This window comes from Pteropus medius, unplaced genomic scaffold, assembly GCF_902729225.1.
Source record: "Pteropus medius unplaced genomic scaffold, Ma_sr-lr_union100, whole genome shotgun sequence".
Taxonomy (NCBI): domain Eukaryota; kingdom Metazoa; phylum Chordata; class Mammalia; order Chiroptera; family Pteropodidae; genus Pteropus; species Pteropus medius.
This window is the reverse complement of record NW_024342474.1, coordinates 6,760,921-6,776,262: the sequence shown is the minus strand read 5'-3', so window position 1 is coordinate 6,776,262 and position 15,342 is coordinate 6,760,921. Positions and strand designations below refer to the sequence as shown.

Genomic DNA, 15,342 nt, shown 5'->3' with positions numbered 1-15,342 from the left:
TGTCTGGCATACCTGTCTCCCCCAGGACTGAATTTCTTGAACTTGAACTACCTGTTTTTCTCTGCTTCTACTGATTAAGGCTTTGTCGAATGTCTGTTTTGACTGCATGTATCAGGCAGGGTTCAATGCTGGAGATATCACCTGAAATATTGAAAGCAGAAAGGGATTTAATACAGAGAATTATATCACTACAAAATCACCAGAAGGGCTGAAAGATTAGGTTATAACCTGAGGTCCAGGAATGACTCCCTGAATATCATGAAACACTGACCTCCCAAGGAAGTTACCTCCTCTGCCATTAGCAGGAAGGTAGGGAACCAGGAGTCTGCCATCAAAACTATTCAAGTTAAAAACAAAACAAAACAAAACCCCAAAATGCTGTAGCTACAATCCAGAGGTCGGGAAGTTTGATGCTACTACCATTGCAACTGCCTCTTGATAACCATGAAACTGGAGACTGGACATTGCAGAAAACCCCACAGTTCCACAATTGTGTATCATCAACAAACAGAGAAGAGCAGCAGTAAGAAAGCCTCCACTTTAGCGCTGCCTTTTCAAATGTGTGTAGGTGCATCTAATTGGTGGAATTTAATCAAATATAGACCTCTGGTGACAAGAAAGTCTGGGAAATTTAGTATTCAGCTTTCCATCTACCTCAGTACAGAAAGTCACACTAGAAGGAAGTGAGCAATGAATGCCAAGGGCCATATCCAACACATCATGCCCACATTGCACTGAAGTCCTAGTCGTATATCATAGCAAGAAAATAAATGAAAGGCATACAGTCAGAAAGAAAGAAAGAAAGAAAGAAAGAAAGAAAGAAAGAAAGAAAGAAAGAAAGAAAGAAAGAAAGAAAGAAAGAAAGAGAAAGAAAGAAAGAAAGCTATTCTTATTCACAGATCACCTGATTTTATACAAGGAAAATCATCATAAACCTACCAAAAAACCCTACTAGAATAATTAAGTATACGTATCAAAGTCCAGAATATAAGATCGATATAGAAGTCTTATCTGTATTTCTCCATATGAGCAATGAACAAGTGGAAATTTAAAAATGTTAAATACCATTTATGATAGCATTAAAACATATGAAGTACTCAGGAGTGGATTTTATAAAATATGTGTAAGATCTGTACACTGAAAACTATAAAATATTACTGAGAGAACTGAAAGAAAGCCTAAACAGAGAGTAATATCATGTTCACAGATTGGAAGACAATATTAAAATGTACACCTCCTCAAATTGACCTTTAATTTCATTGCAAGCTCAATCAAAATCTCAACAGGTTTAAAAGAAAAAAAAACATTAACGATCTGATTTTAAAATGTATATGGATATGCAAAGGACCCAGCATAGCCGAAACAATGTTTAAAAAAATACTTCACAAAGTTGGATGTCTTACACTATCTGAGTTCAAGACTCTTTTGGGTTCCTGAACCCAATTCCGTAGTGTGTGGGGTGGAAGGGGCTATGGTATGGGAGTAGGGGCCTCCCACACAATACCAAGCAATTCTCTGGCACCAACAGAGTGTGAAAATTCAAGTGAATTCTGTCACTATCTACCCGGAAAGAGCCTCAGATTCTACAGGTAAAAGACTCAGTCCAACAAGACCGATTACCTCCCACCCCCATACTTTTGACCAACTGGCTGTACATCAGAAGTTCCCATGATATCCTCCCTGGGTTTGATTCATTTTCTGAAGTGGGTCACATAACTCAGAAAAACATTTTACTTACTAGGTAACTGGTTTATTATGAAAAGATATAACTCAGCAACAGATAGATGGAAGAGATGCATAAAGCAAGGTATGGGGAGAGGGGCTCAGAGGTTCCCTGCCCACTCCGGGCCAGCAACCCTCCTAGCAGCACCCCAACACATTCGCCAACCCAAAAGTTTTCCAAATTTCATCCTTTTCAGCTTTTATGGAGGCTTTGTTACATAGGAACAGAACAGTGGTTCCTGAAATAGACCTACACATACATGGTCAATTGATTCTCCACAAAGGTGTATAGGCAATTCAGTGAGGAAAAAGATAAACTTTTTTTAAACAAATGATGGCAGAACAATTAGAGATCCATGGCAGGGGAGTGGGGGGGGAGGGAATGAATTTCAATCTTTCCTCATAGCATGTACAAAAATGAATCTGAATGGATTATAAACACGAACATAAAAACTAAAATAGAATACTTCTAAAAGAAAACAGGAAAATCTTCATGACTTTGACATATACAATGATTTCTTAGGATACTGCATAGTTTCAAAGGGCTTTAGAGGCAGATAGACTCTAGTTCAGCTACTGATAATATTTCATCTTAGAGTCTACTTATTTTACTACTCTGAATCCAAGTTTCCTCTTCAGTAGGGCTTTTTGTAAAAAATTAAATAAAATTTTATATATGTAAAGTATTTCCACACTGCTTCTTACGTAGTACACCCACAAAGTGATAGCTATTAATACAAACAAAAGTGACTTGACTTTTATAAGATTTGCCTAGATTCTAGCCCAATTCTGCAATTTTCAAGCATCACAGGTGAGTAACAGCAAGGTAGCAAATTAAAGCTGAGGCTTGCATTTTCTGAAATTGGAGTTCCTAAAGTTTCAGTCATTTTTTTAAAAAGTGATAAACTGGATGTCATTAAATTTAAAAACTTCTGTTCTTCAAAATCCAAATTTAAAAAAAATGAAAAGGCAAACCATGGACCAGGTGAAATGTTCACAATACATATATCTGATAAAGAACTTGTATTGCAAATGCTTATATTCAATAATAAGACAAACGACTAAATATAAAAATTGGCAAAGTATTTGAACAGACAGTTCTCAAAAGAAGATATGCAAATGGCCAATAAACACATGACGAGATGCTCGACATCACTAGTTACTAGAGAAATACAAATTAAAACACAATGAAATACCACTACATACCTACTAGAATGGCTAAAATTCAAAAGGGTGACCATACCAAGTGTTGCCAAGGATACAGAACAGCCAGTACTTTCATACACTGCTGATGGGAACGTAAAATGATACACTCACTTTGGATAACCATCTAGCAGTTTCTTATAAGATTAAATGTACACTTATTATATGTAAACAATAATATAAACAGAGCCACTTTAAAATAGAGTCAGAGCTGCTATGCCAAAGTATCTGCCTTGCATGTCTTTTGTCTCAAAACTTGGGATGTTAAAAACAGAGCAAAATAATCTTCGGGACAAAATAATCTTCAGGACCTAAGCAACCTTGTTTCCCAAAGAACTGTTCACAAAGATAACAAGAAAGCAGTTATTATGACTACTGGACTGAAAATTAAAAACACTATTTAGAATTAACATCACTATGTTGTATTATCTGCACCAATAGGAATGCCTTCCTTTTATTGATGTAATGGTTCCTCTTCCCTTTCTCATAAATATCCATTGCCTTTGTCTCCTAATCCGAAAATCATATGTAAATTACATATCAATAAAGTTGATTTAAACTGTAAAACCCCAAACTACATATTATATGTACCCCTGACTATAAAATGAATTCTTAATTTATGCTCTGTCCCCCCCGCCCCCACCTCACCCCACCTCAGGAACATATAATCATATCTTTTTTTTTTCTACATTGAAAACAACACTGGAGACTTACCCTGCTGTTCAAAGCCACGGACTTTTCTCTCCTAGAAACATGGCCCAATTTGTCCATAACCTCACAGAGAAACTCCAGCGCTGTTAAATGCTGCTGTGACTTACTCAAAGCCATCATTGGTCACATTTTGGCACTATGCCAAGGCTGAGCTAGTTCCTCCAACCCCTGCTGAGATCCCCACACAATTCAGAGCTTGAAAAAAAAATAGTCTATAGTGTTCAAACTGGTAGCTTAGAAGAGCTCACCATTAAGGGAGCTCTGTTGAATGGTTTGGTGGCCACTGAGGTGTGGATGTGGTTTCACGTTAGTGAGATCATAGGCAAGCGTGGCACAACTGGCACCAGGTTTGAAGACCAGTCTTTAACATCTGTTTCTTTGGGGTTTATGATTTGAACTTTATTAGACCATATGCGATCAGACTGGTATTTGAATACAATATGTCAAAACAAAAAAAAAAACAAAACAATGCTGGAGATGTTAAATCCTTTTAAATTTTGTTCCATTTGCTATGCAAAAAGAGGTATCTAATTGACTTGCATTGTCCAGATAATAGTGACTATTAGTATCTTACTGATATGCTAATTTTTAAAGTGGCAAACAAAGGAAGAGAATAAGACAAAATTTTAGAAGCTATTTTATTTTTGGTTTCTTCTTACCCTGATCATCATAATCATTTACAGGTCAATTGCTAAGTCCTTTACGATAGTTCTTGCATCAGCAGCATTTCATTCCTCTCCATTACTCCTGCCACTTTAGTTCATTTGACCTTTTTCTACTCTATTATAAGCAGACCAGCTAAGTTAAGACCTTCCCTATAAGTTCTCCTTTCAATCCAGACTTTCTGTTCAGTAATTATTTTTCCTGAAGTACATCTCTATAATAGTGCTCACAGGACCAAAAACAAACAACAACGAAAAATTTCAATGTGCTGCTTACTAAATAAAATTCCAATACCAGCATTTAAGATACTCCAGAACTGGGCTGCAATCTGCATTCCTAGACTTATATTCCACTATTTTCTTATGTCTACTCACGCTGTACAATGCTCGAAACCTATTATTATCTCTGTATTAACCAAAGCAACAGAGAGAGCCAAATATTTCTAATATTTCTAAATAATCTGTGTGCAAAGTTCAACTTCTACCACTCATCAAATATTCGGAAAGCCCTCAAAATATGTTTCCTTCAGATCTATACTACCATAAAAATGGCATCTCTTATAGTATGCCTTCTCTTATATTATTCAGAGACATATTTAGCTAATCCACTCTATAACCAGATTTATATATAGAAAATGACTTTTTGAACTTGAACACATCTTTATTTTACATAGCCCGTTAAGAAACTTTAGTCATGTTTTCAGAATAATATTCATCTTAAAGGATACAATCTTTATTAATTCAACAAATATTTATTGCATACCAACTCTGTGAAATATACTGTACTAATAATATCCTACGGACAATTAAAAGATGAGTAGGGTAAAGCCCGTTAAACATTTTACAGTCTGGTAAAAGTTCAAGATAATAAATCTGGAAAATCTTTAACTTAAAGGAAAAATATTTTCATCACTACTAGAGACATACAAAATGCTATAATGGCTTAAAGAAAGGAAAAGTTATATCTGGTGTGTGAACCAAGGCTTTTTGAGAGGATTCTGGAAGGATGTGTACAATTTTGACAGGCAGGGATGGTTCAACATAGATTTCTAGGCAGAAGAAATATTAAGGATTGTTGACTGAAAAATAATATTGACTAGGTATTTTGTCACCAAAAAGGATTTATTCAGGAAAAAGAAAGAGTTTCAGCCCAGTGCATGCAGACATAGCAAGCCGTGTGAACACTCTGGCCCACATGCCAAGATGGAAGGGTATTTATAGTAGAGAAAAAGGAAGGAAATAAAAAGAGGGAAAGTGAAAACCATAGAGCTTTATTATAAACATAGAGTTTTTCCTGTAGGGGTGTAGTGACTGCATAGAGCCTGAGAACTTCCATAAGGACTAGTTCCTCTCATAAACCCTTCCAACTGATTAACTTTACTTAAAGTTTCAGTTAGTCTTTATCATTGTAAAACCAAAGAGTTCAGAAAGTGTTTGAGGTTTTCAGGGAGGAGCCAAAGTGCCAGTCTGATTGATCTATAGTGTCCATAAAGAGCAGTTAGTGATGTAGGTTAGACCTCTGTCAGTAGAAAGCCTAGAGTAGCTGGCTGAGGGGTTTAGACTTATGTCCAAAGCAAAGAGCCTGTTAGGTAGTATATACTAAATGCATGGTTGGCATGACGTTTGAGGAGGATTAACATATAAAGATAGGAGAAAGGAGAAGAAAGAGGAAAATAAGAAGGAGAAGTAGGAAGATAACTCAATACTGGATGAAAAGTAATACTTTGGGAGAAGGGAGTCGTAAAGAGGAAGGTAAATAGAACTGAAATTTTTTAAAGTTTTGACAGGGCTTAGAAATGTATTAAAGTTAAAGGAAGAGAAGGAAGAAGACTAACATGATATAGGCACTGGGCTCAACTATTGCTAAGGGATGTAGGACACACAAGAGGAGCAGCAAAGACATCCTCAAGGTTTCCAGGTTAGGGAATGGGGATAATGCTTGCTCCATTAAGAGAAATTGGGAAATTAGGAGATAGTTTAATTTGGGTGTGTTGAGCTTGATGTTCTGGTGGAATATTTAGGTGGTGATCTGTAACAGAAATTGAAAATAAAACAAATAAACCCAGGAGCAGTGTCCAAGTAGGTGACATAGGTTTAGAAATCCTCCAGACAGTTGTGATAGTGAAAGCTGAGAATAAGATCACTAAAAGCTTTTGGAGAGAGAAGGGCTCTGTGCTGAATGATATTAATATTGACAATCCTCCTCATCTTTATAAACACTGCTGAATGAGTAGCATCATGCCAAACGCTTTCCATGCTTTAGCTCATTTATCACAATAAAGAAATCTGTGAAAGCTATCATTATGACTAAATAATTATAAATACACAATGTAAAAAGTCGATTTTTAGAAGTAGAAGCCCAGATGATTTCAAGATGTCAAGTAGTAGGGAGGGGCCCATAGAAGAGATAAGGAAAGAGCACCAAAGTTCAATGTCTTTATCAGAGAATGCTGATTCACACCAGCTGTTGATTAGTAAAACAGAAATTTAACGTGTATTTAAAAAATTTGAAAGGATATAGTATGCCCTCTAGTCACTGAAAGGAAAAATATGGAATGTAAAAAACAAGGGCCTATGAAGGTACTTACAGTTATAAACCTTTATAATCTAAAGGTTTAGATTATAGCTTCAAAACATATTTTTAAACCATTAGAAATAGAGATACTTACAAATCCACAATCATAGTGAAAGCTATTAACAGAACCTATTGCTTAAAAAAAGCTAGGTTGAAGGAAGTGACCTATATGTATGGCAGCCTGAAACGCAGAACTAGGCGTACTTACCCACCCATCAGAGACACGTCTGGATAACTGAGGCCTCCTCACAATGGACCTTATGCTGTAAAACATCTATGGTGTAGTGGAGTCAACCAAAATGTGTGTTTCCTGTAAAGAGATGGCTCTCACAAGGAAACTGAACTATCTATGTCCACTTCTTACTCTTAACTCACTAAGCAGAGAAGTCACTCTGTCTTCCTTGGGGGAGTTTGAGGAGCTGTGCAAAGAAAGAGAATGTTGAGGAAAAATCTTTCTCATGAAAATCAGAGTATAGAAGACATATATCCCAACTAACAACTAGATTGAAGGATATAAAGATTTTATAGGAAACACACTGCCAGATTATTTTCTAATAGGATTTTACCAAATAATTTGTAGTACTACCAAAGAAGTGTGAGAGTAGCCAGTTTATGTTACCTTTGACAGGTGTGCCAGCCACTGCAAGATGCTTATGCAATTTTCCTTTCTCCTTTTTTCTTTTTTTCTTATAACAGACTATGATTTGGGGGTGGCAATGTGCCCTACTTATAAATTCTCAGCCTTTCTTGCAACTAGGGATGGCTATATCGTATACTTCTTACCAATGAGATGAAAACCAGGGGTTGACCAGGGATTCCAAGAAAGTTTTGCTTTCTTAATTTAAATGCTATCTTTTCTCTCCCTTCTTATTCCTGCCTGGAACACAGAAGTCATGTCTGAAGCTGAAGCATCCATCTTGTAACCAGAATGAGAGCCATATGCAAGAATCATGAGACAGAAATATAAACATTCCTTGAAGACCTTATTGAGCAGCTACATCAATCCTGCTGTCTTTTCTACGGATAATAGTATTTATCAACACAAAGGAATACGCTTTCTCTATTTAATGATTTCAGCTTTGAATTATAAGTCTTATATATTTGTCTGGTTTGTATTTGCAAATTATTTTACTCTACTCTTTTATTTCACATAGCTGTCTTTTAAATAACCGGATTTTATTTCATTCATTCATTCATTCATTCATTCATTCATTCATTTATTTTACACTCCAATCCTGTCTTTGACATTTTACTAAGAGAGTTAAGCTCATTTACATTTACAATCATAATTCTTGTATTTATGTATTTGGTTGCACAACGTAGAAACTGATCTTGAATTAGCTTAGGCAAAATGGAAAATCAATGGCTCCTGCAACCAGAAAAGGCAGGAGTGCAGCTAGAGGTCCACTGAGCCAGTGACTGGATGCTACTGAGATTCTTTTGCTCTGCCTCCCTTCTTTGCTTCTCCCTAACTGCTTTTCTCCACACACACCACTTCACACATCTTCCCACCTTTATCTTCAAAGTGAAAAAACCCTTTTGTACAGGTCCTGTTGAACAGACCCTGAGGAGTATAATGTTCATAGTTTGCGCCAGGTTTTTATGTGTCTACATGCTAAACCAGTTCCCAGGGCCGGGAGGTGAGTGAATAGGGATGATAAGGTTCTAGTATTGATCCAATTTAAGTCAGATAATCACTTCGAGATAATCTAGACCAGGTGAGTAAGATCACGTCAGATGATGTTATCTCCATTTGAAGTCTATGATTAGAGGTAGGATGGGGACTTTTCTTACAAAAATGCAGGAGTACTAGACAGAAAAAGATGTAAATGACCATTTTAACTGTTACAGAAATAAAATGTCTTATTTTATACTTCCTGAGTTTTAATATCTCTCTTCCTTTCAGATATGAGCTATTAGTTTGTTCTTATTCTCTGCAATAATTAAAAAGGAAAGTATCCTTTTTGCCATCTAATTATTAAAATCAAGAGCAACATAAGAACTTGACTCGCTTTTATAAAGGATGTGAAACCCAGGTTTTTGTTCATTTGATGAAGCTTCTCCATTCTCTTCTGTGTTTGTTTGTTTCTTTTTTCTTTTTCATTTAGACTGTAGTCATAAACTGCATCATGTCTCTGTGATGAATAGTACAAGTCCGTTTCAAGTAATATTATTTCAAATTTATACTTTATTTGTATAAATTCAATTTATTTCTATATATTTAATTTATCTTATTGATCTCTAATCCCTTCAGCCACTACTTTGTTTTCTTGAATTTAAATTTCAGTTAATAAGTCAAGATTCTGATCAGGCCTTTAGGACATTTATTTTGGAAAACAGTCTAGTTTCTGAGTCTTTGGATACTAAAATGCCATTCCTACCTGATAATAAATGGCCTAGGTACCTCAGAATGGGTGGAACATCAATAACTTCAGTTACTGAGTCTCAGTCACTGTGGCAACAAGTAATGAGCAAGAACGAGGTTCTCATATTTCAATCCCCCATCACAGACAGGCAGGATTCTTTTGTTTCTTAATCGTATTTGACTACATCTTTTATTTTACCATATGTTCATAGAAGATTTTCCTCATTTAATATATTTTTCTGTGTGTGTGTGTGTGTGTGTGTGTGTGTGTACATGTGTGTATCTTTTTCATCATTTTAGACAGAAGGTGAGATTAGTTCTGTGATTCTACGTCCAGGTTTGGCAGCTTCAGAGTATGAACAAAAAAAATAAATGTTAGGTATTTCCTAAGCTCTAAGTCTGACAAAGTTCATATACTGATGAGAGAGTCTAGTCTAGTGTTCAAACAAGAACACTATGGGCAAGCTATTCATAGAGTCACACTGGGTAGGAAGAAAAATGAAGTTGTAGGAGGTATATGTTCTGAAAGAAAAGGCAAAAGTAAAGAATTGAATTTATTATTGGATAAACAGTTGGGATCAGTAGGAGTAAAAGAATGGGATACTGTGATCAGAGAGGGAAATGTCAGAATTGGAAATCTCATTCCATCTTAGTTGCTCATATCCATCCCTTAAGTCAATGTTTCCATTTTATCCTACATTCAAATTTCATTTATTAACAGTCTGATGCCATTAGTCCATTATTGGGTTGTCTTTCTTTCTATTTTTTTTAAAAAAAACAAAACATTTTATCTCTGGTTCATTCAAATGTCATATGTATTGCTTATTTTCCATAAGTAGATTCTTAAGAAGCCTTTCCAGCTTTTTTTATGCAAACCTACCCTAATTGAGTCAAGGATAAGATACCCATTTTCCCCTGTAAGTATAATGCTCCCTCTGTTTTAACCATCAGCTTTGGTTTTTGAATTTTCATTCTCAGTGTAAACAATATGCCAAAAAATTTCGTAATTATGCATATGCAGGGAAAACAATGTTCATGTCTGTTCTGAAGTAGAGAAGAATTAAAAGGGTAAACTAATGTTAACTCCAGCTTTGTAAACACATACTTGCTATGCACACCACAGAGCATTCAGACTGATGAAAAAGCACTCCATGATTCCCTGATTACATAATTCATCTTTATAATTTATGTTCTACTACATACCCTACAGAAGATTTCATGGACTGCTTAATTATGGTTGTGACAAAGCCCAGACTCAAACTTTGCTGTTTAAATTCCAAATTGTGTTCTCTCTACTATTCCACATTGCATCTTTATTTGTGTCTTATGTGCCCTCTGAGACAGTAACTTCCTTGAGGGCAGACACTCAATATATTTGTGGATTAAATTTGTGTTTAAAGGACTTAAATAGAAAGAGGTGAATGAAGAATTACTTCTATCCCCGGACTATAATTTCTTTATATATAAACATTTTATTTTATTAATTACATATAATAAAATTTAAATTAATTAAATATATAAATGTTTATATTTATATAATATTAAATGTGGTAGCAATACTAAAACCCACTGGAAATAAAGGAGGAAAAGTTTGAATTGGAATTATACCCGTGGTTCAAATATTCAGTCAGAAAAGTACAAATATACTGGCAAATCAAATCTTCCTCCAATAAATTACATATATAGTCATTGTAACTTAAACCACTCTTCAATTTTCACTTCAGTTTGAACCTTATATAAACACATCCACACATAATTTCTAAAACTGGGAACAATCTCTGACTATGGATTCTTATCTTATTCTCAATCAAACATTTCATCTTGAGCATGTCCTAGGTTAGTCAATCCAGGCATGCAGTTAGTCATTCGTGACTGCATAATATTCCATCTTTCCCCTATTTTGAATATGTACTTTGTTTCTAATGTTTTTTACTACTATAAATTATACTGCAAAGAACATTCTTGAGCTTATGTCTGTGTCTGCATCTTTGATCATTTCCCTGGGATAAATCCCTGCTTCAGCCAAGATTTTAGCAGGAAACTGATGGCATGTTCAAAGTCTTTCGTTCAAGGGATTTTAATTGAAAGGACTGATTACAAGAGGTATGGGCAGGGTTAAGGGAACCAATAAGGAACTTAGAGACTAGCAAACAATCTCTCATCACCCCTAGACCTGAGGGAGAAGTGGGGAGCAGATACAATGTAGCAGAGCACAGAGAAAGCCTCAGCTAAGCAGTTGGGGCTACCCCAGGGGAACTGTGGCCTTAAAGTCGTGCTTCTCAAAGTGTGGTTCTCACACCAGCAGCATCAGCAACATTTGGGAACCTATTAGAAATATAAATTCTCAGGCCTTACCTTATCCTACTGAATCAGAAACAAAGCACCCAGATGATTCTGATGTGTTGACATTTGAGAACATTGCCTTTGAAAAACAAAGTCACTCATAAAAACCATGGAAGCAGGGAGAGGACAGGTGGCTGGAAGTAAATGCCCCCAGATTTCACTTCTAACCCCTCTTCTCCTTTCAGTGCCTTCATTGGTTAAACCCAACTAGAAGCTAGAGAGCAAGGGAGCCCAGGGACCTAAGCCATGGACAACACAGAGTAGAATCGAGAGGGGTGGAGCATGATATGGAGAGGCAAATGAAGAATAATCAGTCTAATCCCTAAATCTAGATTCACTGGATCAAAAATATTTATATTTTTGATCAAAATATTTTTATACCTTTAATGCATATTAGCCAGTTGTTTTTCATTAAAAAAAAAACTCATAAACGACCCTTTTACTAGCAGTGACTAAGACTGCAAGTCTGGTGGAATTCTCGCTAACTTTGAATATGAGTTTAAAAGAAAGGTATATTTTGGTTTCGTAAATGATATCTGTTTTATTTAATTTGCATTTCTTCATTTAAAATGAGATGATATTTAGAAATATATGTTTATTGCCATTTGCATTCTTCCTGTATTTTCTATTTGCATTCTTCCTGGATTTTCTATTTATTCTATTTTTCTATTGTGATTTTTTTTTTTTTTCTAATAGAGCTCTTTTTCAATACCAAGATGATTTCTCCTCTTTGTGTCATATTTGTCGCAGGTATTTTTCTCAGTTTGTCATTTGTATTTTATTTTGGATATATGGAAACTTTACATTGTCGAATTTATTAATATTATTCTCTCTAATGTGTTTTCCTTGGTTAGCCTTTTCCTCTTTAAAAAATATTTCTTTGGACCATGACAATGATTCATTACTTGGCTTTTGTATCAGTTTCCTATCACTGCTGTAACAAATTGCTTCATAATTTGTGGCTTAAGAAAATACGGATTTATTATCTTACAGTTCTGGGGGTGAGAAGTCCAAAATGGATTTCACTGGACTAAATTTAAGGTGTAGGCAGGACTGTGTACCATCTAGAGGCTCTAGAGGAGAAACCATTTCCTTGCCTCTTCTTCCTTCTAGAGGCCACCTGTATTCCTTGGCCCGTGGTCCTTTCTTAAAAGCATATTACTCTCATTTCTGCTTCTGTTGTCACATCTCGTTCTCTAGCTCTGATTCTCTTGCCTCCCTCTTTTACTTATAAGGACCCTCATGATCGTGTTGGCCCACCTGGATAATCCAGGATAATCCCATCATGTCGAGTCTTAACTTAATCACATTGGCAAAGTCTCTTTTGTCATATAAAGTAACATATTCACAGGTTCTGAAGATTAGGACATAGACATCTCCGGGAACATCATGCACACCCTGTCCTTGCCTCCTGCCCAGCATGGTCCAGTGTAGAAACTTACCTAGGTACTTTGCCCTGACTCTCCTTCAAGAAATATTTTCCAGACACTATTTTCAAGTTGACATTACCTTTTGTTAAGAACAATTTTATCATCTCTTTTCTTTTTTAAATCACCTACAGAATATTAAACTATCTTGTTGTCTAGGATAATGTTCCCCACAGCCCAAAGAGCAATTTTTATGACCAAAGAGCAATTTTTATGACCATCTTCATAACCTCTTTTCCTTACTGAATCTCATGAACTATTTTGAATATCTACAGCTAATTATTTGTGAAGTTAAATATCTGCCAAATGTCACACTATCTCTTATTCTATGGTAACTTCCAATTTTCATCACACTCGGAGCACGAAACCTCAATTTTAAAGGAGTCTATGATATTCAATATTCATAATTCAAGCAGTATATCCCTATCTGTTAGAATGAACATTTACTTTCTCACTCACCATCACTGTGCTTAATATTGGGGATATAAACAAAAATAAGAAACCATCTTTGTCCTCAAGTTCAAGGGGAAAACATGGTTCCAATAGATTTTGTCATATTTTTTTCAAATCAAAAATAAAATCAGAACTTCATATGTTTATCTTTTTTCTTAACATGTAAGTTCATTGAGAACTTTGATTCTGTGTTGTGTGTATATTTGTACATGCATATTTATAGATGCACTATATATTCTGAAAGAAGAGTGTGGTATAGTAAGACATAGGTTCAAATCTTGACTCTACCACTTATTTGCTCCGTGATCTTATTTGAGTAATTTAACTTCTATGAGCCTTAGTTACATATTCATAAAATGTGGGTGAGAGTATCCACCTCCCCAGGACTTTGTAAGGATTAAATAAGATAACATATGCAAAGGAATTAGAATAGCTTGGCATATAGTCATTCCTCAAATGTGTGGGTGAAGTCAGAATGTAAAGTAGAAGTGGTTTCCTTATATTGCAGAGTGATTAATAGCACACACTCCATAGCTAGGCTGCTGGGTTTAAAATCTTAGCTCTACTATTTACCAGCTTTGTGACATTGACTATAAAATGAGGATATTATTATTATTATTAATTTCACCATAAAAATTATGTGAGTTATATAACACATGTAGAATGCTCAGAAGAGTGCCTGTCACCAAGTAAATGCCATATAATTGTTGGCTATAATTATACATCTCCCTAAACTTATGGTTCCTCAAAAAAGACTTTTGTATTAGTTATATTAACTAACATAGTTACATTAATTGTATGAACTTACGGTTTATCAAAATAAGATATTTCAGTTCTATTATAATAAAGCCTCTCCAGCTTTATTATAAATAATGTTTGCTTGGTATATATACTTTCCACCCTTTTACTTTTAAACTATCTAATTCTTCATATTTAAAAACTTTTTGTATAGACAGCACTACTGAATCTAAATATTCCATTTAAATAGCAGAGATTGTCAGATTAGATTTTAAAAATCTAATTTGAGTAATTTGATTTTAAAAATCTAATCTGACAATCTCTGCTATTTAAATGGAATATTTAGACATTTATATTAATGTAATTAAAGATATGGTTGGCTTTAAGTCTACTATTTTTGCCATTTGTTTTCTATTTGTTACATCTCTTCTACGTTCCTTCTATATCCTCTCTTTTGGATTGTGTATGTTTTAGTATTCCATTTTATTTCCATTATGTTTATTAACTCCACCTCTTTATTTTATTTTTAGTGTTTTTTCTAGGATTTGAAGATTCATCTTTAACTTAGTATAGTCTATCTTCAAATAATATTGTACCACTTCACATACCATGAAGAATCTTATTGTCATATACTTCTGTTTCTTCCAACTTATTCTTTGTGCTATTGCTGTTATATCTATTACTTTAATATAGTATAAATTTCACAATACATTGTTATTTTTGTTTAAAAGAGTCAATTATTTTTAAAGAAAATTTTTAAAGGAAAAAAGATTATTTTTTATCTACATATTTAGCATTTCTGATTTTCATCTGGTATAATTTTTCTTATATAACCTCCTTTCTTATTTCTTGTAATACAGATCTTCTGGTGACAAATATTTTTCAACTTTTGTTTTAAAAGTTTTCATTTCATTTTAATCAATCAATTAATTATTTATTTATTTTTAGGCAGGGCAACCCTTGGTTGACCTCACAGATTGCAAAAACCTTATCAGTTTACAATCCCTTACTTTTTAGTTTTTTATGCCTACAGCATCCGGTCTTTCTAGGTGGTCTCCCATCCAAGTACTAACCAGGCCCGACCCTGCTTAGCTTCCGAGATTAGATGGGATCAGGCTTGTTCAGGACAGCATGGCCGTAGAC

The 15,342-nt window shown here is 34.8% G+C and overlaps 2 pseudogenes; one reads left to right on the top strand and one right to left on the bottom strand.

The window, feature by feature from the left end:
• The first annotated feature begins 3,678 nt into the window (after positions 1 to 3,678).
• Positions 3,679 to 4,032, top strand: LOC120604864 (ATP synthase subunit g, mitochondrial-like; annotated as a pseudogene).
• Positions 4,033 to 15,223: 11,191 nt separating this feature from the next.
• Positions 15,224 to 15,342, bottom strand: LOC120605200 (uncharacterized; annotated as a pseudogene).